Genomic DNA, 9,362 nt, shown 5'->3' with positions numbered 1-9,362 from the left:
TTGATAAATAACTATTATTATGCTACTATAACAGCTGCATTAATCGAAATTAGTAGTAATTAATTGTGCTGTGTGGCTACGGCACTAAAGAATTTAGCCACCCCCTCTCTTCCCGTGGGTGTCGTAAGAGGCGACTAAGGGATAACAAGGTTCCACAACCACATCCAACTGCTGGCTTTGAAATACACAGGTCGAAGACGGGCAGCAGTGCGACAAAGCCAGTACTGCGGTCACCAACCCGCCTGCCCAGCGTGGTGACTATGGGCAAAACACACAAGTTCACGTTATTTTTGGCGTAAACTTGTGGAGGCCTATGTCCAGCAGTGGACTGTATAGGCTGTAATGAATGAATGAAAAATCGAAATTAGACAAAGCTTTGCTGGTGTCTTGTAAGCTTTACCAGAAAATCTGTAATAATCCGTATAAATAATATTCAGTTATATCTGCTTTCGCTCAAGTGTTTTCCCCGTATTTGATCAGAACCAATGATCGTAAAATATATACGGAGAAAATGAACAATTCTATTTCAGAAAATAGCCACGAAGTACGTTGGCAGCGAATGCGATGGTTAATTTACATGACGCGGTTTACATTCTGCTAAGTCGAGCACGCTTTTCTCGCTTGTTTTACAAAATTTTAATTTCAGTTTTACATCTGCTCAAATTACAAATTGACGTTATTTGAAAGTATAAGTCAACCGTTATCTTGCTACAATTTCATGATAACATATTAAAATACACGTGGAGTGACATCTATACACCTTAATTGTATTGTTTAAATTCTTATGTTGTCGTGAATGAGATAGAGATAAGTATATATGATATATTCTAAGTATCTATAATAATACTCTTTAGGTTACGAGATTAATAAAAATGCTGAATTAATAAAAAAAGAAGAAAAAGTTATTATACTTATTTATATATGTCAGAAGAATGAGTAAGAAAATCTTTGTTATATAAAATGGTAAATATTACAACATTTGTGTATCTGGGTTCAAAGTTTACAAGAGATGGAAAGTGTGAGAGTGATATTAAGAGCCATTTCACAAAAATCGGTAACAATCCGCGAAATTGTAATATTTTGACGTCGTTAATCTCAGTGTTGGATGCAATAATGTAATTTATATTCTTGAAATATAATAGAGCAACCTTAGTTGTAGTCCATAGTCAGATCAGAATTTTGATTTATATTATGTGTATAAAATTATTAACCTTTTCATCAGCCTCCTCCCTGGGTAAACGGTCGCAATGTATACTTTGAAGTCCTACTTTTCAATAACCTCTACGTTGAAACCATTTTAAAAAAATATCGTAATATGTGGAATATAATTTTGTTGTCCACTATCATAGATTTTTATTTCATTTGTATCTCTATTAAACGATAAAAAAAATTTAAAGTTACGAATATTTTCCAAATAAGTACAATTTTAAAAGCGATATTTCTCTTAGAAAACTAAGAAATTTTAACGAACTATCTTCATCAAAGTAAACTTACATCATTAAGGAATACAAAAAAAATAATTAAAAGATGTAATTATTTTTAATACATTTTATATTAAATAATAAAAAGATAGTATATATTGCCACGCATCAAGCCCGGTAAATCAGTCGAGCGCTAGCGCTCTTAGAGGTAAGGTCCACGCCAAATTCTGCGCAGCCGTCTCTTTCGCTCACACGCGCCAAGCGCCTGTTGTTATAGCGGATAAAACGCATTTGATACTTTCATAATAAAATATAAATAAAATAAACATATTACGAAAATGACTGTAAAATAATATAATGATAATTTCTGTAAACAAATGGATAATTTAATTTTCTTTTCTCACACTATCAATACAAATAGGCATTTCAATCTGTTTGTCTTGTTATTTGTTAATTAATATGTTTGTCGGTGTCGATGTCATTAAAAGCTTTTTTATTCATATCGTAAATATTAGATTCATTCGTGAACTGAAAAAACTAAATCAATTTAAAAAAATTGTTTCATAAAATTGATTTTTTTAATTTTATTTTAAATTTATTGACTGTTGTTATATAACATACTTGAAATTTTTAACAAATTAATTATGTAAAAAACATTTTATACCATAGTTATAATTTTTATTATACATCAGAAAATGATCACGATGGTCTTTTGGTTGTCACACTATACGTACTAGCACAAAGATCGCGCGGCTCGTACGACTCGCGCGATGCGACCAAATTTACCTAAACTTGCAGAGCGTAAAATTGTGAAATGGCTCTTAAAGAAGAGTGAATGCGGGAAAAAGGGTGAATGGAGCTTTGTACTCCTTTATGAGCAGTCGGAAGGTGTCTAACTAGGTTCGTTTGGCTGAGCATAAGGGGCTGTTGGTTCCGACACTCATGTACGGAAGTGAAAGTTGGGTGTGGCAGAAGAAACATGAAAGCAGAATAAATACAGTTGAGATGAGAGCGTTAAGAATTATGATAGGAGTTAAATTGAGTGACAGGATAAGAAATAGTGCGATAAGGAAACGTTGTGGTCTGAAAGAAGATGTAGTGACAAAAATTGAGAAAGGTATGCTCACATGGTTTGGTTATGTCGAGAGAATGAGTGAAGAATGACTGACGAAAAAAGTGTATAAGGCGAGTGTGAATGGAAGGGTTGGAAGGGGTAGATCTAGGCGGAAGTTTCGAGACCAAATAAGGGACATCTTGAAAAAAGACCAGGTCAAGAGTACCCTGAGCCGAAGAGCATGTATGAAGGGAATAATGAAAGTGGACGAAGCGAAAGAAGTATGTAAGGACCGTAGCAAGTGGAAAGAAGTGGTCTCTGCCTAACCCTACGGGAAAGAGGCGTGATTATATATGTAAATGGTTAATGGTGGTGTACATGGCTCCAGATTGAAGAATTGTCAAAAATACGAAAATTAAATATGACTAGGTATATAAGATTTTAAAGTACCTGGGTGACCGTGAGCTTAGCTCTGTATTTTTAGTAAATCGTGTTTTTTGGAAATCATATTTAAATACGAATTACATATTTATGAAATATGAATATATATATTTTTACCGATAATAATAAAAAATATAAAAATGCTAAAATAAAAAAAAAATTAATAAATAATAATGATAAAATATGAATTCTTCGATAAAAATATGAATTCTTCGAATTCTTTCGATGTTACCAACATAATAATACAAAATGGCTATTTAAATAAAAAATAACGAGTGCAATTAGAAAAAAAAAGGAGAAAATACTTGATCAAAGTACCATGGGGATTTGAACCCTGATGTTCTTAGTTGATTTCGACCGGCCGATTTCCCACCGAGCTAATACAACTTTATTCACAAATGGGAAATTTACCTTCGTATTCTAACGATATTTTTTCACTCCCTAAAAACAGGGATAAAACAACATTTTCTAAAAATGAATCCTAGCTAGATGGATTTATCTCCCCCGAAACCACCTATATACTAAATTTTATGAAAATCGTTGGAGCCGTTTTCGAGATTCACATTATATATATACATATATACAAGAATTGCTCGTTAAATAGTATAAGATTAACATGGTTATTTTCATTACTAAAATTATTTAAAACGGGATATTTACGATGTTTTTAATTTTTATTTTGCGGAGCTCGCTATTTCGACATTATCTAAGTATGTCTTGTTCATGAGAGAAGTTTGCGGGTAGAAGTAGAGATGGCATTAGTAGTGTCCATACCAGACTCCTTTCCGTACGTTTGTTGCGTACGCAATACAACATGATAAATATCGCGTTTTATTTTTTTTTAAATATGACTATTATCGCTACCATTTTTAGAATTCAATATAAGAAAAAAAAATGAAGTTATAATAATATAACACAATAAATAAATCCTAAACCAACAAACCCAGATAGTATTGAGTAGTTTAGAGCGTGAAATTCCTAAAACCATTTCTCTAAAATTTGGCAGACAAAATCATATTTTCACGAGTCAAATATTTCGTTATTTAAGTTTACTTATCACGGCAGCCAGAAACTAACATTTAAAAGCTTTTCGCATATTCATTTTGAAACTTTCGTAATTCCCTTTGGTTCTCGCCGCGAGAAATTCACGCTAAAATATTTTCAACTTGAACTGATCCTGAATGAACTTCTAAATGCCCGCAAAGAAACATTTTGCAGTGCCCTCGTTTTCCATTTAACACAAAATCATACTTTATTAGATTTATGCTTTTTGTTTGATTGAATTTCATGGTTTAATTTCAGATACTTGGGATTGGCTTTTTAGGCTTTACTTTAAATAATTTAGGAATATTAAAATCTTCTCTTTTCAAATGGGAGTTTGAGTCAAAAACTGTCAGTCCATGGAACCTGTACATTTTTAGTGGGATTTACCTGAAGACCTTAGCCCTATAATAAAACTTTTGCGTTCGACTTTGCAAATATGTAGAAATTATTTATCTTTTTACAGCTTGCTCTTGGTTATCACAATATCTTTTATCAACTAATCTATACTACTTACATAATCTGTTTGAAAAATAAAATACTGTACTATTCTTTAAGTATTACTAATTTTACCTATTAATTGGGATTGGGATTTAATACAGATGTAAAAGACTTGTGGTTCACATGTAGTTCAGTTAAGTATGACACTATTTATTAAAAAGCTTTTCCATTAACGCCAAAACATTTTAGTTTATAGCAGCTATTCGACAATCAAACGACTTTGATAGATTACAGAATACGCAAATAGCATTCTTTGATTTCTTCCAAGCATCGTACATATGTTTCGTATGAAAGCCGCATTTGTTGTCGAGAAATCTCTAACTCAGAAATTGTGCTTTTATAAAAATACTGTGTACATTGGACGAAACTTGAGTTTTAACTTTTTTATAATATCTATAGAAGTATCTTTAAATGTTTAGTTATAAGTATACTATTGCAAGTACAATATAATATACAAAAACAATTCACAATGCATTTGTAAACTGCTGGACAATTTTAGTATTTTACTCACATTATTGCTATTAATTTCTCAAGTAAGTAACTGACTGTAAGTTTTTAATGAGAAATAAATATTCTTTTAACTCAACCTAACTTGATTAAATGATATTCTATTCCACTACATTTAAAGTAATTATTTAGTTTATATATAAAATAATGTATATGTGTATGTATGTATTATATTTACTTATTTTTATATCATATAGCTTGTAAACTCCACGCCAATTCTTTATCAACTATTTGTACACTTCCCTACCGCTTCTCATTTTATACACCCTCTCTTTTACCCTAAGGTTGGCTGGAAGAAATCGCTCACAGCGATAAGATCGCCTTTGTACATCTTTCTTCGTATACATTATTTTTTTGTAACGTTTCTTTGTGGTGTACAATAAAGAGTATTTATTATTATTATTATTACATTTAGGTGTTTTTAGACAATCATTGGGGATTTCAAGTTCTGCTTTTGCTTCTGATAAATTTAGGTTTTAATATATTTAGAAATAAATTTATAAGTAAGAGTTCGAAATATTTAAATCTGATATTACAGATTTAAATATTTCGAACATATTGACTGCAAAGTACAGTTCAACGATTGATAGTAAATTATAATCATTCTTCTGTAGAATAGACATTTCGTTTTCAATATAGTTACTGAAGATTTTGATATTGCATGTTTATAAAAACAAAAGTGACACATCAACTGAGTTGACTAAATATGAGATCATAATTACAGTGAATCATATAACCTACTGCAATACACTAATAATAAAAACTACATCATTTTAGAATAATTCTCTTTTAATAAATATAATTTTGGTTAGAAGCTATAATTTTGTTAAGGTCACAAAATACGTTCACATACAAGAAGTCTTACTTTGTGTAAAAGTTGGTTGGTCTGAGTAACATTTTTGGAACGGGGGAGATTAAGGAAACGCAATGCCCACAGTTAATCACACGGTTCTAATTTATGTTTTTTTTTCGATTTTCGTATGCTGTTGAATCTCGAAATACGGCGCGTGTAGATAATATAGCCCGTGTAGTCAGCTTGTATGTTTCGACCCGTATCAAAACGACCACAGTAAGTTTATATAAAACATCCCATTACTAACTTCAACTGATAAATCTGAACACGGCGAATAAAAATATTCTCCTTCTATATATGTATAAGCGATTAGTTGGAGCAAATAGTATATCAGAGCAAAGCACAAAACAATCTTGAAAGGATGTCTAGTTAAAATACCTATTATTTATTAATCAAATTAATGTCCTCGACAAGCTTTAAGAAAATGTAAACATAATAACACGACAAATTTAATTAGTACTACAAAGGAACATGCCGTAATAACAATTGTAGTTTCACGCCGAGATCAGAGGACAGTCTTTGTTTGTTATTTCTGAATTGGGCTAATAACTAGTGTCTATTGTTTATTTTAAATAAATATCAAATGAAAATTCAGTAACACTTCAGGTGTTTGAAACTGTACGCTAACAAGTATTTTAATTGGTTACATTTATTTATTTACGTAGATATCACATCTGTGGTCTCTATGAAATCTTTCATCTCCCTATCTATTCTCATATTTAAAAATCATTTTACATTAGTTATGTTCGTTATCTTACACGACTTACGTGGTTTTACTCGTGACATTTAAGGTATTTGCTCTAACCTTCGTAGTCTTAGCGTGTTCGCTTATGAACTTCCTTGAAAACAAAATTTCTGACGAAAATTTTTTTAACTGGGGCCGGTAGATTCTGAGATTAGAGCGTTAAACGACAAAGCTCGTCAGCTTTATAATATTAAAGATAAGGAACTGTTGTGCAAAATTACTTGCTTTTAAACCACCGGCTTAGGTTTCGTTACGAGTGTTCTTAAGTAGATTATTTTTTAAACAGCACTGCACGATACGCACATGTATGTCTTATCATACATTAGTCTTGAAAAGGATACAATGCTATAGACTACCTATGACTACATTATAATTTGCTTTGTAAGAACACAAACAGTTTTAACACAAAGTACATAAACACCAAAATTATTTAAAATAAGATATAAAGGGTTCTTCGACCCCATTTATAAAAATTTACATTAAAAAAAATATGTTTTACGCCTTTTTACATTCTGTTCTCTAAATATCTACTCGCACTAACAATACCATTACGTAAATGTTAAAGAAAAATTATATGTTCACGTAAAACAGTACAAATGTAAATCGTTTTTATGTGTTTAAGTTCAACATGCGATGTCAATTAAACAAAGTAAGGTCCACGTTTCAAAATACGTGGTAAATTTGTGTTTCATTTGCATACACATTTGACGTAAGTTTTCTAACATTTGAAGCCTTATTTCTAATTTCTAGTTAAGCGATTAAAATACGTCGTTACATCTTTATAAACATATCAATACATATGTGCCAATAAAGGAATACATAACTAATAGAATAATCGTCAATCTCGCTTAAAATGGAACCACATGACAAGCATCAGCTTACGAAAAAAACAAATAATTATCATAATTGGTACACTCAGTAAGTTATTAGTTACATAAAAAAAAAATACAGACGATTTGAAATTCCCCTCTTTTTTTAAGTTTATTAAAAATAAGGTAAACTGTTATTTAATTGTAGACAAATTGGGCGAATTGTTTAACTATTGAAATGTTAGAACGATCAATTTTTCCCTACAGCGGTATAATTGGCTCGTAAATCGATAGCAGCCGTTACTGAAATTAATTTAAGTGCCAATTTGAAATTGATTGAAATGGGGGATGTTATGGAGCGTGTCACTGGTTTTGTAGACGATCGTTTTTATCGTCGTTTTGACAATAAAGCTGGAAATTAAACGGTCCTCATCGTTATATAAATTGTTACCATTGCAACCTTAAATATAGTCAACATTACTCCTAAAAACAATAACATATAAATGAAAAAAGTTACGTATTGAACTTTGACTAATGGTCACCCATTGGTCGAAATTCGACCACAATTAATTTAAATTAAAGTTCTGTTGTCAAAAACTATACTTCTATAATAATGAACAAAAGAGTTTATTTGCGTGTGTGTCAAATACATGGTAGTGTGTAATGTTTTTTTTAATTTATTTATTGATTTAATGTTTTATGCATAATTAAAAAAAAATATCATCATTCTGCACTCCTTGTCTATATAAACTACAAGTGTGCGAAATTTCATACTCCTTTGTCTGCGCAATTTTCGTAAAAAGGGGTACAAAGTTTTTGCTTCACCTATTAATATATCGATATTATTACTGTTTTACAATGTCCCATTAAACATAAATTGATGAATAATAGATTGGTAAACATACCGTATAGGTTAAACTATTAACTTAGACGAGACAGTAACCCTATACAATTATACATACATGGGTGCCAACGTCTAACCACCCTTCTATTACAGACGTGAATTAAGTACCCTTGAGATAAGGAATGACAAAATGTCAATTATAGGGATTTTGAACATTTTCAGAACTACTTTACTTCAAGACTGAATGTTTGTATGGCAAATCTTAGACTTATGGTGTATAAGACACCACAAAAGTAAGTTTAAACTATATTTTGATTATCGTACGTCTGGAAAAAATCTATGAAAACGTCCGTATATATATATCTATATATATATATATATATATATATATATATATATATATATATATATGTCCGACCCTCGTAACGTGAACAGCCGCATAAAACTAGTTGAGTTCGATAGAAAATTTAAATGATCATTAGTTTTATTATGTCATTCATATAACCTTAAAAATTTTGGTTTACACGTTGAATTTAGTGCATCACAATTAAGACCGTCCACGCGACAGTCGTACCGTGAATGAACAGTTTAATTCTGAAGTTTAATAGCGCATGGCAAATTACGCCGTAGGAGTGGTCCGAAAACTACATTGGTTGGTTTCGACACTATCGGTTGGTTACTTGAGAGTTATGGTGTTGAGGTCGTCATATGATGTCATCTGGGCCGGCGGTCAATTGACGCACCGACGCGATGTTACTTACGCAACAGTACTACAATAACATTAATAGCTGGGACACTTTAAATATTTGAAGACGCTATAATGTTAAGTGTTTCTCTTAATAGTAACTACTTACTGGTGCGATGTATCGATGTACTTTAAAACTATTTACAGTTGAAAAACATATTCATTACATTGATGATTATTTATTATCAAGTTAACGAAGCACTATGGATATTAATATACGATTATAGTAAAATGTTTGGAGACCATCCTGTTGTGTGGTGATGAAAGTTCCGTTAACGGCGACGCTCGTTACTTCAATTGTCGAGAGAATATTTGTACTGTACAAATATTTATCTTGCCGTAATGGATCTAGGCCATAAAACCTCATGGTACGACGTATAGATACTAAGCAGTAGTCTATA

Source organism: Melitaea cinxia, chromosome 17, assembly GCF_905220565.1.
Source record: "Melitaea cinxia chromosome 17, ilMelCinx1.1, whole genome shotgun sequence".
In the NCBI taxonomy this organism is placed as follows: domain Eukaryota; kingdom Metazoa; phylum Arthropoda; class Insecta; order Lepidoptera; family Nymphalidae; genus Melitaea; species Melitaea cinxia.
This window is presented reverse-complemented; position numbering follows the sequence as displayed.